The sequence below is a fragment of the Lactuca serriola genome, chromosome 4 (genome assembly GCF_051521515.1).
Source record: "Lactuca serriola cultivar US96UC23 chromosome 4, Lser_US96UC23_V15, whole genome shotgun sequence".
Lineage (NCBI taxonomy): Eukaryota > Viridiplantae > Streptophyta > Magnoliopsida > Asterales > Asteraceae > Lactuca > Lactuca serriola.
In genome coordinates, this window is record NC_136411.1 from 274,815,532 (window position 1) to 274,831,908 (window position 16,377).

The following is a 16,377-nucleotide window of genomic DNA, read 5'->3' on the forward strand; positions in this document are numbered from 1 at the left end:
TATGAAGCTGTATCTGTTGTTGATAACTTAGGAAATAATGTTTTGTGTATTGATTCTACTAATAATAACTTGGATAAAGCATCCTTATGGCATTGTCGTCTTGGACATATAAGCAAGAAACGCATAGGCCAACTCCAAAAGGATGGAGTCTTGGAGTCGTTTGACCTAAAGTCAGATGATAGTTGCGAATCATGCTTACTTGGAAAAATGACAAAGTCACCCTTCACAGGTTCGTGTGAGAGGGGTGAAGGTTTGTTGGACCTTATACACACGGATGTGTGTGGACCATTCAAACATGCCACAAGGGATGCTAATCGTTATTATTTGACTTTTACTGATGATTATAGTAGATATGGATATGTCTACTTGATCAAGCATAAGTCAGAGACTTTCGAGAGGTTTAAGGAATTTAAACAGGAAGTCGAGAATCAATTGGGCAGGAACATTAAGATGCTTCGATCCGATCGTGGTGGTGAGTATCTTAGTTCAGAGTTCCTCGACTATCTAAGGGAATGTGGGATAGTCTCACAATTGACACCTCCCAGGACACCACAGTTGAATGGTGTGGCTGAGAGGCGTAATCGAACCTTGTTAGATATGGTTCGTTCCATGATGAGTCGAGCTACGCTACCAATCTCATTCTGGGGGTATGCCTTGGAGACTGCCGCCCATATTCTTAATCTAGTCCCTACAAAGAAAGTTGCCAAAACTCCTCACGAGATGTGGACTGGTAAAGTACCTAAACTAGACCACATCAAGATTTGGGGTTGCGAGGCTTTCGTGAGACGCGAGACTCATGATAAGCTCGAACCTCGAAGCGAGAGGTGTATTTTCATCGGTTACCCACAGCGATCCTTTGGTTACCTCTTCTACAGACCTAGTGACAATGTGGTCTTTGTATCAAGAAGAGGAGTCTTTCGAGAGAGAGAATTTATAAGCCAAGGAGACAGTGGGAGGCAAATTGATCTTGAAGAAATTCAAGAATCAAGCGGTGAAGGAACTTCAAACTCTAGCCCTCAACTTGAGGAGGAAACTCCTGTTGAGCCAATTGACAAATCTGTACCTCTGAGACGTTCCACGAGAGTTAGGAGTGCACCTGAGCATTACTATGGATTCCATATTACTGCAGAAGGTGAGACACTTATTAGTGATGAAACACTAGTAAGTCAAGATGACCCTAACAGCTACGAGGAAGCCATGGCAGGCCCCGAGTCTGCTAAATGGAAAGAGGCTATGGATAGCGAGATACAATCCATGTATGACAATCAAGTTTGGAACTTGGTTGAAAATGTACCAGGTCGTAAGACAGTAGGGTGCAAATGGGACTTCAAGAAGAAGACCGACATGGATGGTAAAGTACACACTTATAAGGCTAGACTAGTTGCAAAGGGCTTCTCTCAAATTCCTGGAGTGGACTATGATGAGACCTTTTCTCCGGTAGCCAAGATTAAGTCTATTCGGGTTCTGTTAGCCATAGCTGCATTTCATGATTATGAAATATGGCAGATCGATGTCAAAACCGCTTTCCTTAATGGAAAGTTGGTTGAGGATGTTTACATGAGTCAGCCAGAGGGTTTTGTCAGCAACGAGTACCCTAATAGAGTGTGTAAGCTTGAGAAATCCATTTATGGATTGAAGCAAGCACCTCGCAGATGGAATCTTTGCTTTGATGAAAAGGTCAAGGAATTTGGCTTTTCTAGGAGTGAAGATGAATCTTGTGTGTATGTCAAGGCTAGTGGGAGTATAGTTAGCTTTTTGGTATTGTATGTGGATGACATACTACTCATAGGAAACGACATTCCAACCCTGCAGGAAGTAAAGTCCTAGCTTGGGAAGTGTTTCGCTATGAAGGACCTTGGTGAAGCTGCCTATATTCTAGGGATAAGAATCTTGAGAGATCGGAGTAAAAGATTAATTGGACTTAGTCAGAGTACCTACTTGGATAAGGTGCTGAAGAGATTCAGCATGCAGGACTCCAAGAAAGGAGAGTTACCCATCCAGAGTAACGCCAGATTGAGTAAGACACAAAGCCCTAGCACTGAGGCTGAGATAGCAGAAATGAGTCGAACACCTTACGCTTCGGTTGTAGGATCGATCATGTATGCTATGACGTGTACTCGACCCGATGTAGCTTTTGCCTTGAGCATGGTTAGCAGGTATCAGGCGAACCCTGGCAAGGCACACTGGACTGCGGTAAAGAATATCCTCAAGTACCTACGGAGGACTAAGGACTGGGTCCTTACCCTCGGTGGGAGTGATGACTTGAGAGTTGTAGGGTATAGTGATGCTAGCTTCCAGACTGATAGGGATAATTTCCGTTCTCAGTCGGGCTGGGTCTTTACCCTAAATGGAGGAGCAATTTCTTGGAAGAGTTCCAAGCAAGAGACAGTGGCAGATTCTACTTGTGAATCAGAGTATATTGCAGCTAGGGAAGCAGCAAAGGAGGCGATATGGCTGAAGAACTTCATTGGAGACCTTGAAGTTGTACCAGCTATTAAAGAGCCAATGGAAATTTTCTGTGATAGTGAAAGTGCTGTTGCCTTAGCCAAGGAACCAAGGGATCATGGGAGATCCAGACACATCGACAGAAAATACCATTTCATAAGACATCGGATCGAAGAAGGACACCTCGTGGCAAAGAGGGTATCATCAGATGAGAATCCGGCAGATCCCCTCACAAAGGGATTGACTCGGGTTAAGCATCTTCAGCATGCTCGGAGCATAGGGCTGAAGGATGATATTAGATTTAGTAGTTAGATAATCTCGAAATTTGTAAAGTGTAATTGACATTAGATGATGAATAAAACATGTTTTATTTATGAGTAAAGTGTTGCTATCTCTTGTCAATCGTTTACTATATTTCTTTTGCATGTTTTGACTTCCAGAATAATTTTGTTTGGTATAACATATTATTCAAACCTCCACAGTCGGTCATATGTTGGAAGTAGATATGAATCAAGACTGTCATGTTTGGTTGTAGAGGTCTTGGACAAGGCTACAACAATCATGAGTGCTCATAAGTTCTGAGCATTGGATTCAACCCACGCTCACTGGAATCACTTCATGGAATTTTATCTCGAGTGATCGTGAGACGGTAATATCATATAAGTCTTCAAACCTAGAGATATGATTTGTTACTTACAAGTTGGTTATGCATTGACTGTACGAAACCGCATTGGTAACTCGATGTTATAAAACGTACTTTTGTGTGTAATTCAATGAGTGGTAGAACAAACATATGAGTCGAAGTTTATCTGTTCCTTCTTGGATTAGAAGCTGATATCTGGGCCCCTCGATGATTTTGTTTTGACCCATGTACCGGGCCCGGTCAGAACTAAGTTGATGTGTTCAATTAAGTGCTATGTCAAACAAATCGGAAATCGGGAAACAAATGCTGGACAATAAGCAAGACGTGTTCCATGTATTTGTCCGGCTGATATCTAGAACAGAGGATTATATGATCACTTATCTTAAATGGCGTACCGTCATCTTCTCAGTTCCGAGAGACCTTGAAAGAGCTACGATTGCCGGTCGGTTCCTGAAGTACTAGAGATATAGTTATTAGACTTATCCAAGTGGGAGACTGTTGGATAAGGTGTCTAAGTCCATAACTATTTCGGGTGTGTACTTGACCCGACCCGGCATGGTCCATTTGGGTTGCATGGCACCATGCAATTGGATAGACTAAATGAGAGAAATAACACTTGGAGATTATTAATATATTATAAGTTCTAATATATTAATAATATTATTTGATTAGTTTGATCAAGAATTAATTTGGAATTAATTAAGTGATCAAAGGATAACTAATTAAATATATGGGTTCATCCATATCTTGTATAGTGGGCTAAGAGGCTCCATGGATTATCAAGTTGGGTTCTACCCATAGGATGCTCCATGGATGCTCCATGGGAGTTACAAACCCATGGGTCATGGAAATGAAGAGTCATGACACATTAGGGTTTACATGGTGTAACCCTAGATGTGTCAACACTATATAAGGATCCCATTCTCCACCAAAAACGGCTAGACATAAGAAACTAAAGGGCTTGGCCGATTTTGAGAAGTGTGTGTTATCTCAAGAGTCTTTCCAAGAGCATTTGGTGTTGTGTGAAGCATTTGAGGCATCACACTTGGGGTGCTAGGCTCACAAGGTTTCAAGGAACTCAAGCAACAACAAGGTAAGTTATTCTATCTATGATTCAAGTTAAAATTGTTCCCCATGTATGCTAGATAGGAATATAACCTTGGAATTCAACTTTGCATGATAATTAGACAAACATAGATCCAAGGTTATTAGGGTTGCATGTACACTTAGGAAGTGTTAGAATGCTCAAAACCCATCATTAACACCGTCGCCCAGCTGACCAATGATGTTATCGATCGGATGATCGCGTTGAACTCTTGAAGGTATCTCTTGGTTGATATCATTGAGAGAGACAGGAAGAGTGTGAATGTTGATACCTCCTTCATTTGCTGATTGAGCCGCTCCAGAAGGCTCTGCCACGAACTCATTAGAAATAAATTCAGGAAAGAGTAGTTTCATAAAGGTTGAGGTGGTTGCGGAAGCGTCATTGGGCATGAACTCTCTCTCTCTCTCTCTATAGGTGTAGATAGTGTAGCTTCAGCATCAGGAGTATCATTTTGGACTGGAGATTTAGGACTATCAAGTTGCACAGATGACTCCCTCTCTGGTGAAGCAGAGAACTCCCCCTCAGGCATAGCAGAGGACTCCCCCTCAGACATAGGAGAGGGCTCCCCCTCAGATGAAACCGGAGATTTCCCTTTGAATGAAGAGGGGGATTCAGATGGAGGTATGTAGACAACTTCTTCGTCTTTGTCTTCAGAAATCTTCTTCAAACCAGAAACAGATCCAGATGAACCACTCGAAGACACATTTATTGATTTGAATAGCGATGTGTAATCAAACAACCAATCCGGACCCACTCTAGCGTCCGTATCATTTTCTTCCAACCAACGCACGTCATACGATTCCACAATCTGTTTTGTCTTCTTATTGTAGACTCTATAGGCAGTGCGAGCAGCATACCCTACGAAGTAATAGTCATCGGCCTTTGCATTAAACTTTGGGTTGGCATCTAAGTGAAGAAGAGTGCAAGGGCAGCCAAATACACGGAAATGACTGACTGATGGCTTGTGACCATAGAGAATCTCATACGGGGTCTTCATCTGAGCTTTGTTGATCAACACTCGTTTCTGAACATAACAGGCAGTGTTTATCGCCTCGGCCCAAAAGAAAACTAGTAACTTTGAATCACACAACATCGTCTTTGCAGCGTCCTTTAAAGTTTTGTTCCTTCTTTCAGCAACACCATTTTGTTGGGGTGTGTGAGCAGAACTAAATTGATGCAGGATACCCTTTTCTGCGCAAAAGTGATCGAGTACAGAATTCTTGAACTATGTTCTGTTGTCGGTACGAAGCGCCTTCACTTGATTGTTAGTTTGGTTCTCAACTAATACAATGAACTTCTTGATCAAATCAGCAACTCCAGCTTTGTTGGATAGAAAGAAAACCCACGTAAACCGAGAGAAATCATCAATCACAACTAGGCAATAAGAATTTCTGTTGATGCTAAGAACATTTACTGGTCCAAACAAATCCATATGAAGCAATTGAAGCAACTGGCTAATTGAGTTGACCTGTTTTGGCAGGTGTGGTTTTCTATGATGCTTTCCTTGGGCACATGACACACATTTTTCAAACGTAACGAAGTCCTTGACAGGAAATCCACGGACCATCTCATTCTTCGCAAGACGATTCAAGTTCTTGGCATTAGTATGACCTAGTCTTCTGTGCCACAGCATTGCAGTTTGTTCGGAGATCTTGGAGAAAAGGCACGTAACTTGTTCTGGAAGATTGTTATTCATATCAATGATATAGGCATTCCCATCCCTTTTAGATTTTACAAGAATCCTCTCCTCTGGGATGACAAAGTCTGGCTTGAAAATCATGCATTCCTTATTAGTGAAATGTGTAGAATAGCCCTTGTCACAAATCTGAGAAACACTTAACAAACTATGCTTCAGCTCGGGAGCAAAATTAACATTCTCGAAACTTAAAACCTCATTCGAGATAGTTCCTTGTTGAGTGATTTTACCACCTTCTCCACCCGCAAAGGAGATGTATCCCCCATTAAATGATTGAATGTTGTGCAGTTGGGCGATATCTCCTGTCATATGTCGGGAACAGCCGCTGTCGACGAACCAGGGTCTGACGACATTTCCCCGCAACTGTCCCTGCAAAATGTGCGGGTTTAATTAGATTTGGGAAACCAGGTCATTACTTTCATGGGTGGCCCCGATGCCTTTCCAGATTGATAATTTTCGGAATTTTTAGAGGGCACGAAAGATGAATTGGAGACAAGTTTGGGCAGCCATTTATAATTGGGTTTTCTAATTGTCCCGGGTGTTTTTGAGATCGAATGAGTATCAATTCGCTTAAGGCATGTGGGTTTTCTACCAGATTTGGTTGAAAACTGACTGCTGCCTCTTCACGAAACCGACCTTGGCTTGGCCATGCTCGGTTTTGGCAAACTGCCTGGGACTTTGTGATAAAAAAACCTTTTTATGCTTTTGAAAAATGGCTCGTTTTCTACTTCGAACATCTTTCCAATCACCATTCCGGGAACGATTTCTATAGGACTTTCTAGTTAAAGACCTTCCTCTATATTCGTTCTCTCCTCTTGGAAATTCGAAATGCACAAACATACGATTTTGACAATTTCTAACTATATGACCACCAACACCACAATTGAAACAAATCTGTTTGTTATTGTTATAACTTGTGCTACATTGATCATATTTGTTTTCCATACTATCACCCTTGCTTATCTCACAAGAACATGAACATGAATTAGGTTGTGAGGCAAGCGAGGGCACATTAGATGGAGAAGTTTATGAAACTGGTGGTTTCTCAAAATCATTATCACACACATCAGAATTGTCAACCAAATTGTTCAAACTAGACTTTTTCAAACCATTCAAAACAATATCAGAAGTAATAGAAACACCACCAAAAAAAACATTGTCATTTGAAACATCAGAAAAAATATTGTCTTTATTCAAAACTAAAACTTCAGGTTTAGACTTGATTTTATTTTCAGAAACATATCCTTCAACTTCGTGCTTTGACTGATTCAAGGATTGATCTGCAGGAGAAGTAGAAATGTTAGTACTTTCAACATTAATAAATCCTCCCGAAATAAAACCAGATGGCTTGCCATAAACCATAAATGGTTCATTACCAATCTCTTCTTTAGACAAAGGCTTGTGCTGATATGAATGATTGAAGGGAGGGGGCACTTGATTATAACCTAGACCTTTTGATTGATTTTTCTTAAATTGCATGCAGTGGTCTATCATATTTGCAACTACCTCACTTGAAAGATCATATTTTCTAAAATCAAAATCAGCGGTTTCAAATTTTCCCTTTAAAGATTCAATTTCAACCACTAGTTCAGCGTTCTGTTTCACTACATAATCATAATTTTTGCATTTATTATTGCAGTCTTCCTGAAGTCTCCTAAAGTCCTTAATTTTTTATTCCAATTGAGCTTTAAGTGGTTTTTGACATTTTCTAAGTTGGTACCCTTCATATCTAAGGTCTTCTACTTCCCTTTTTAATGAGTCATTAAGTTCATGAAGAATCTTAAGGCTTTCTACTTCACTGCCTAATGTCTCAATTTTCTCATGCAGAGTTTTAACATAATCAATACAAGCTTGAGAGCATGATGGTAGACTTACCTCGGTTGAATTAGGTTCATGAGAAGAAGATACCATCAACGCAAACTGTAGCTCCATCATCTTATCCTCAGCTGCTACAATCTCTGTTGGGGCATCATCACAAACTTGTGCCAGGTGGGCAGTTTCAGGTCCAGACAAGTTCTGGGCCTACATCTGATCCTCCCAGTCAAATGATTGAGCGACCATAGCTTTCTCGTTATTCAATTAAGTGTCACTTCGATTGTTTCCGACTGCAACAATTGTTCTATCACTATTTAATCTTTTGTCTGGTTGTGGACAATCACGAGCAAAATGCCCTGGCTCGTGGCAGTTGAAACATCGTAGCTTTCCCTTGCTGAACCCAACCTTCTTATCAGCACTCATCCCCAGTTGTTCTTTCCAGTCTTTTTGGCAAACTATTTCGCCCTAAAGACTGCCATGGCAATTTCCCATGTAATATCCATCTCCTTAATGTCTTTAGGGTGAACCTGATCAAGATCGGCAAATGACAGTTGGGGTGGAAGATCCATGGCTACGAGTGCATTGTAGCAATTGACAAGCCCCGAAGCAAATGCAAGATTCTCATCACCCTCCTTTACCTTTGAAGAAGAAGCTCCAGTTGAGGATGAAGCAGCTTGAGAAGCCACAAACGATTGATTCTGCGAGAAAGGCATGGCTGATGCAGAGGAAGCTGATGGAGTGGGGAAAGTCTGAATCTGAGCTTGTGGAGTATTAAATGATGAACCTGCAGAAGGAAGAGAAAAAGAAAAAGATGAAAGAGCATTGTTAGAAGAGATGCCAAGGTTTGCAACTGAATATGAGTTCACATGGTTGATTTCCCACTGCTTGTCATCAATATCACACGCCTTGATGACTGCCATCACTTCAGCGAGAGAGAGAGAGAGACGGCTGAGATCCTTAGTCTTCTTAATGACAGCTACATACATGTCCCAAGATTTTAGGAGAGCATTCAATAGCTTCTTGTTTATTTCTGACTTTGTATAGAAAATACCAGCCACAGTCATTTCTGTATTGAGAGTTGTGAACCGCTGCAGCTGTGCTTCAAGAGTCTCTCCAGGACCATAATTGAACATATTGAATCGTTGTCACAGCATGTCTTGGCGACTCTCTCGCATGTCTTCGTTCCCTTCATAAACCTCAATTAGAGCTTCCCACAAAGCTTTAGCAGACGTATACTCTCTGAACCCTTGAACAATATCTGGTGACAGGGCCATGGTCAAGATGGCCAACGCCTTCTCATGCTCTTCCACACTCTAAAAGTCTTTATCAGTGTAATTTTCTATCTTTTTGTCAACCACTTGCCCTGCAACTGTAGTGGTTATTCTGACTGGATCCTTGATGATGCATTTCCATATCTTGAAGTCTTTCATTTTTATGTATTTCTCAATTTTGTACTTCCACTCGGGAAAACCATCAGCAGACATTATCCTTGGAATTCGTGTAGTGGTGCCCATGACAGCATCAAGTTCTTGAAAATGATTTTGACTTTGAGATTCCATTTTTATTGTTTAATAAGTGTGAAGAAAAAAAACAAATTAATTAAAATTTAAATTGAGTTCTTTGTCACAGTTAAAATCTGATTTACTGTCAAAAAGAGTTTACTGCCAAAATTAGTTTGCGGCCGTAAATAGTAAGTTTGCGGCCGTAAACTCTAAGTTTTCGGTCGAAAAGAGAATACGGTCCGAGGTTCACGGTGCAAGAATACTCAATCTTCGATTCCGGGTTTACGGTTCAAGAATGCAATTCATGGTTGAAGAACTATGAAGAACTATGATGAGATTGCGGCTGTAAATAGAGATTACGGCCGTAAGCTCGAGCCGTAAACAACGATTTTTGCAGTTTCTCGATGAAACCAAAAACCCTCTTGCAGAAAAACACGAACTTAGTCTCAAGCCAATAAGAACTCGCTCCAAAATCGATTGTAGAATGCCTTTGACGCTGGTTCTGCTCTGATACCAATTGTAAAGTCCTACGAACGGATCTTACCAGTGATCAATTGCAAACACAATCACACAAAACAAGAATAGATGCGAAAAGAAAATAAACCAAGCTTGCACACGTTTTATAGCTATAAACGTCTGGTACAACTCGATGAAAAGTCGTGAACAATAAGGCATCAACAACCACAAAACATCTGACTAACCCTCTATTTATTGGGACCACGACCGAGAAGGGTTTACGGCCGTAAGGTGTTTACGGCCGTAAACTCATTACAACCGTAAACTAGTTATAACATGCTCCAACTACACCAAACTACTATTACATTGCAAAGCCTATACCAAATCACTAACTTGAGCCCTTCATCAATGGCATGTTTAAATCTCGATTGTGCCCTTCAAGTTTGTGACTGGGATGCCGAGGATCACAAACAAGGAGTGAATAACCATGCAAATTAGCTTGGTACACCCAATGTTACAAATCACCTAATCAATGTGTCGGTTAACCACACACGCTCCATTGATCTATGATTAACACCAAGTTACCCTTTGCCACACATTGTCAGTCCCAGATTAGTGTGTCGGTTAACCACACACACTCCACTAACGACTTAACAATGTGCAAAGCATAATTTCATGGATTAGCACAATTTCACATTTTTCCTAAAGTAACTAAGATTGGAAATTTAATAAAAGTTTAGTTACTTTATATTTTTTTATCATTATACTTTTAATGAGGGAGAATTATTGTCCTATCCTACCCGTTCGACTAACAACCCTCCACCAGTCAATGAAGCGGTGGTGAGAGTGGACACCCATTAAACTACCATTTTATAGGTAGTAACCTTATACCCCCCTTATAGATTGACTTTGTGATTCGTGAATGAGGCATACTAACGGTAAGACTGACTTTGTCTTATACATACATACATACATATACATACACACACACACACATATATATATATATATATATATATTAAACTTGTAATATTATTAAGTATAAGGGTTGAATTTTAACTTTTAAAACTGTAGGGTTTGGAATTAAAGTTTCATTTAATGAGACTTTGCAAATTCCAAAACTTGAGGGCAAGTTTTGAAACTTGTCAAAACTCTTCACATTCATAACCTATGAGTTTAATTTGATTTTAATGAAGAGACCTTTCATTTTCCATAACTTGAAGAGAAGTTATGGAGGTCATTAAAATGCATTTAGATCATTATTCTAACAACTAAAATTATCACATAATCTATGATCTAACTAAACTCATAATCAATATAATTTCTAGTCAACAATTTGAAAGCAATTTTGTTTATCATATAAAAACAACAATTATTTTAAAACTTTGACAAATATCTTGTGATTGGATGAGAACAAGCACTACCATATCATAAAAAACATTTCCAATGATCGAAAATAGTTTGTGGTAGTGTTTCAAATCCAAACCAGTCCAGGAAACTTGAAATTCTTCACACAAAGCCTCCAGCTCGTTGAGTACATGAACTGGACTTGACGAGTTGCTCTGTTACTAAGTGGACTCGTCGAGTCTGTTCATGTACTCAGCGATTTCACCAGTCAGAGGCAAAAAATTCGACTTTTTCAGCTTTGAGTACATATCAAATATAATTGAAAACAATCCTAGTCTCTGATACTATTGTTAGGTTTTGAGCACTATAACACTCCTATGGTGCACATGCAACCCTAAATGCTTTGGATCTATGTTTTCTCTATTATACATGCATATTTTCAATTTTTCCAAAGCATTGTACTAACTAGCATACAAATTGCCAGTTGAATAAAACATCTAGTTAGATGACATACCTTTTGAAGGACTTGTAGTTCTTGACCCTTGAAAGCTTGAGCACCTTAATTGTGATGCCTCTAATGGTTCACAAACACCAATATGCAAGAGGATGATTTCAGAGAATAATCTATTTATCTCAAAGAGAAGAGGCAACCAATTTTGGTCTGTGGAGGGTTGTATTTATAGTGTTGGACATCCTAGGGTTACACTTGGTAAACCCTAATAATCCATGACTTTCCACATTCTCATGCTCCATGGGTTTAACCTCCATGGACTATCCATGGATTAGTTTAGCCCATAATCATGGATCATTAGCCCACACTACAAGAATGATTGATTTACATAATCAATCACCATATATTTAATTAGTCTCTTTTGATCACAAGATTAATAAATTGATTATTGATCAATACTAATTAAATAATTTGGTATTAATATATTGTACTTGTAATATATTAATAAACCATAAATAACCTTATTCTTAAACTTCATCCTATCAAATTGCACTGGTGAAGGCAACCCAAAAGGACCATGCTACAATCGGGTCAAGTACATACCAGTTATAGTTTTGGGCTTAGACACCAAATCCAACAGATTGTTGTGGTATGGATGCCTTGTGATGAGACCAAGGGTTTTCTTCTTGGGATATAGGCAGGTCAGGTGCTAGCTGATGGTTTCAGGGGAATCAGGAGCGACAACTTTTGTTGTCTATGATGTATCCTGACTATGAGAATAATGCCTTTTGATATCTATGGACAATTTTGCAATGGATTGACGATTAGGATTGTAGGCAAGGAGTGTATGTTTTCGATACTAAGTTAGTGTTTTGCTTAATTGCATGAAATCCTTAATGTTAAAGGTGGTTATGATTGGAAATCTTAGAGATTTTCATCTGAGATTCATAACCTCTTAGGGCTTGCTTGGTACTTGTCTGGAAGATCATCCTGCGAGTGTTATACATTACAAGAGTCAGGGATGGTTTGTACCTAGTTGAGCCATATTGAAATATGGTTTCGTTACAACACCAATGGGTGGTAGTTTAAACCCTAAGTGGAGGAGAATTATGTATTGTGCTTGGAGGTTTATCGACCTGTTCGAGTTTGTTGTGTCGGAAGAATAGTTCTTAGGGATCTGCAGTGCGAGTACGCGGACTTTTGATTTAAGATTTTGTCAATTCAGGGGTGTAGAGCAAGTGGCTATCGGATGTATGGGTTCAGAAAATACACGAGTTGTCTCGTAGCAGGAAGTTGATGGTCAAGGAGCTCATTGTAGCCATTGATTCCTTTTGGGATGCCAATGAATAGATGCGGAGGCGCTAGGATCGCTTAGGTTGAGTATCAGTTGTTGGGGGACTTGTCAGCTCGTTGTATGGAAGGCTATTTGCAGTATGGATTGGGCAGTTGTCGATCGGTAAATTAGTTTCAGAGATGGGTATGTTTAGCTCTGTGTGGGTTTTGGTTCTCTGGATTATCTGTCAATGCATTCTCGATCATTGGCCATTTCATACATCATCAAGCGGAGATTCTTTAGAAGTTTTGAGTTATATCAGTTGAAGTTCAGCGGATTCATCAACTTATCATCAATATAGGATCAAGTTTAGAAGATGTCCTTGGTAATTGTGAGTCTAGAATTTGGTGTAGTGTTGCTCAATTTTCCGGACATGACAGTAGATCTACGTCGAATCTAATTTTTTTGGCATTTCGTGTTGGCAGTGTTGGTATTTGGAGGGATCTGACTAGAGTCTTAACAACATTTTTGGATAACCTTAAAAGTTTTATCGAGATAGTTACGTATTGATGGGGTTTTCTCAGTCTCAATCAAGGTATGGGGTCTTGTTCCGATTGTTCGTGAGGATGTCTAATGTTAATGTTCGAGGTTCGCCATTTCGTTAGGACTCTGGTACTTCTCCCCTTTTAGGTAAGGTTATAGGTTCACCAAGGTTGTGTTTGTGGCAAGTTCGTTAGATATTGTCGTGAGGGGTGTATGTGGGCTGAGCAAGATAGCAATGGAGCACTTGGTTCGTATTATATGCATGGTTCTTGGTTGGGTTATAGCCTTTAAATTGGATCAAGAGTGCGACTGTCTATCCCATTCTCAAGTTGTGTGCAACCATTTTTTCATCGGATTTTGCGTTGGTAGTAGTTGGTACTATGAAAGGAATTTTGTGTGGTGAAAGAGCATGACATTGTTGCGCTCGGTTAGTGTTGAGAGGGACGTTGATTAGGTTCTTGCAGGACGGTGGATTGAGGTTGATTATCCATAGGCCCCGTGGTGTAAGTCATGAGTTTTTAAGCGAGTGATGGAATGTAGACAACATCAACATAATATTGGGAGCATTCTAGATATAGGTTGTGGGCTCAGTGATCACGATTATTCATCTCTTCTGCATGTGGTACTTTCGGTGTTGGTGCATTATTGGAAGTCGGGAGAGTGACGAACCAGCTGGTTTGGATAAAGAGAGTAGTTAAGGGTTGTTGGGAGTATCAGTCGTGCATCATAAAATCTCATGCAGAGTGTTTGCATTATAGATCTCGTTTGTTTGTGAGGTGTTATTAGGGGTTTGGTTACCAAGGTTGGGTATTGGTTATGGAGTCTCGAGAAGTTCATTTTGAATGTCTAGAGTGATTTTCCAGGTGGGGGTACACCTGAGTTGATGTCACACCCCAAAACCAGAACGGCGGAAACGTTATGGGACGGAGGACGTCATGTACAGTATCATAACAATGCATAATAGTAAACAAACAACAACATCATCCATTGCATTAATAGTGTAATTCAATATATGTGTGTTCTGTGTATAGTAATAAGACACCAAAAATGAATAACCAAAATAAAGACGAGTCTTAAGAGCGCTCTGTCTTCTCAAAAACCTGGCCAACTGTACTTGTCTACAGGTGACTTAAGAATAAAAGTTATTTTGAAAGAGTAGATCAACATTTAAGCTGGCGATTTCATAATTATTTAGTGTCATTGATTTGTATGAAAGTGTTTGCAAATGTTTGTAAGAGTTTGATGTAATTGTCGTATCTCCAAGAAAATCCTATATTTTCTACTTTATTATGAAATGTAGTCTTCTACCAAGACCCGACTGTTCTGAATGTTTGTTCTTTTGTAAAAGTGAACGCTTTTCCCAAGTATGACTATCATTACCAAAATATAGTTTACATTACCGTTTATGTGAGAAGATTACAATGTGAATGCAATGGGAAGATAAAGATGTACTGTAGTATTGTATATAAGTTAACTACCAATGTACTAACTAGTGATGAAAGTGGGTCCAAACCCGGACCGGATGGACCCAGTCCCGGAAAACCCGAAACCAGTTAACGGGATTTTGTAGAACCGGAAACCGGACCGGTATATTGGAACCGGTTCCGGTTCGGTTCCGGGTAAAGTGGGTCTAGAACCGAAAACCCCAGAAACATCAAAGTGGGTAGGTTGGAACCGGATAAAGTGGGTTTAGAACCGGAAAACCCATAATTTTTTGGTAATTACTTACTACTTAGTGGGTTGAGCTTTGAAAATTTTCATATTGATATCCCAAATTTAGGGGAATATACCTCATTGAATGTGAAACCAAAATTAACAAAATTATAGTCTAAAATCATGTACAAACTCTAAAATACACTCTGGAAAAAACCGCATGTCAATCCGACTTTAAATGAATGAGATATGCATGTGTTAACATTTTCACATAATACAAAGTACAAAAAACAAATAGCTGAAAAATTGAAAATTTTCAGTTTTGATATCCCGACTTCAGAGGACTGTAAATCATTGAATGTTAAACCAAAAATGACAAAATTATAGTCTAAAATCATGCACAAACTGTAAACTACAAGTTGGAAAAAACCACATGTGAATCCGACTTCAAACGAATTAGATATGTATGTTTTAAACTTTCACCGAATACAAAAAAACTGAAAAACTAAAAACTTCCAGCTTTGATATCTCGACTTTAGGGGACTGTAAGTCAATGAATATAAAACTAAATATGGAAAATTTATAGTCTAAAGACATGTAAAAACTCTAAACTACATGTTGGAAAAAACCGCATATCAATCGGAGTAGAAACGAATGAGATATGCATCTTTTAAATATTTCACAAAAACCGGTTCCGGTCCTAAAAATGGTTCCGGTTCCGAACACCGGTTCCGGTTTTTAGACCCGGTTTACCCAGACCCGATGGACCCAAACCCGGATTACCTGGAACCCGGATAAAGCCAATTTTTAAACCTGGAACCGGAACCGATTCTATATATTCCGGTTCTAACGGTTCCGGTTCCGGTCCGGTTTTCCGGTTCAAAATCTCATCCCTAGTACTAACTACCTTAAACCAGTTTGTTTAATTAAGGTAAAATGTGATGAGGTTGTAACCATACTTGATTGACTAGTAAAACACGCCGATCAAAGACGTCGAAAATGGTATGACATGCGTCACCCATAGACCTGCAGGTCCCACTATAGCTAACAGCAAGGTGTAGGATGGTCAATCCCATATAGATCTATATACAAATTCACGCTCTCCCTCCAGGAGACACTGGTTGCAAAATGTGACACAGCAGTATATTTCCATGCCATGAAGTAGTGGCTCACATTAATGTTATAGTATTCTTGTGTTTGTATAGTATGTTCTAGTGTATTATATGTTCTCTCTGTTCTAGTGTATAGTATGTTCCTCCCTGTTTCTCATTATTGTATGTTCCTTCTGTTTCTCATTATAGTATGTTTGTATTGAATCTTGAATGAACTGACTCTTGTATGTTTCATTGTACTAGAAATAGTGAGTAGTAATTCCCTAAACTATACCTGTTATAGTTTACTAGTAATGTTGTTTGAATGACTGAGTATGTTTGTACACCTTTTCTACC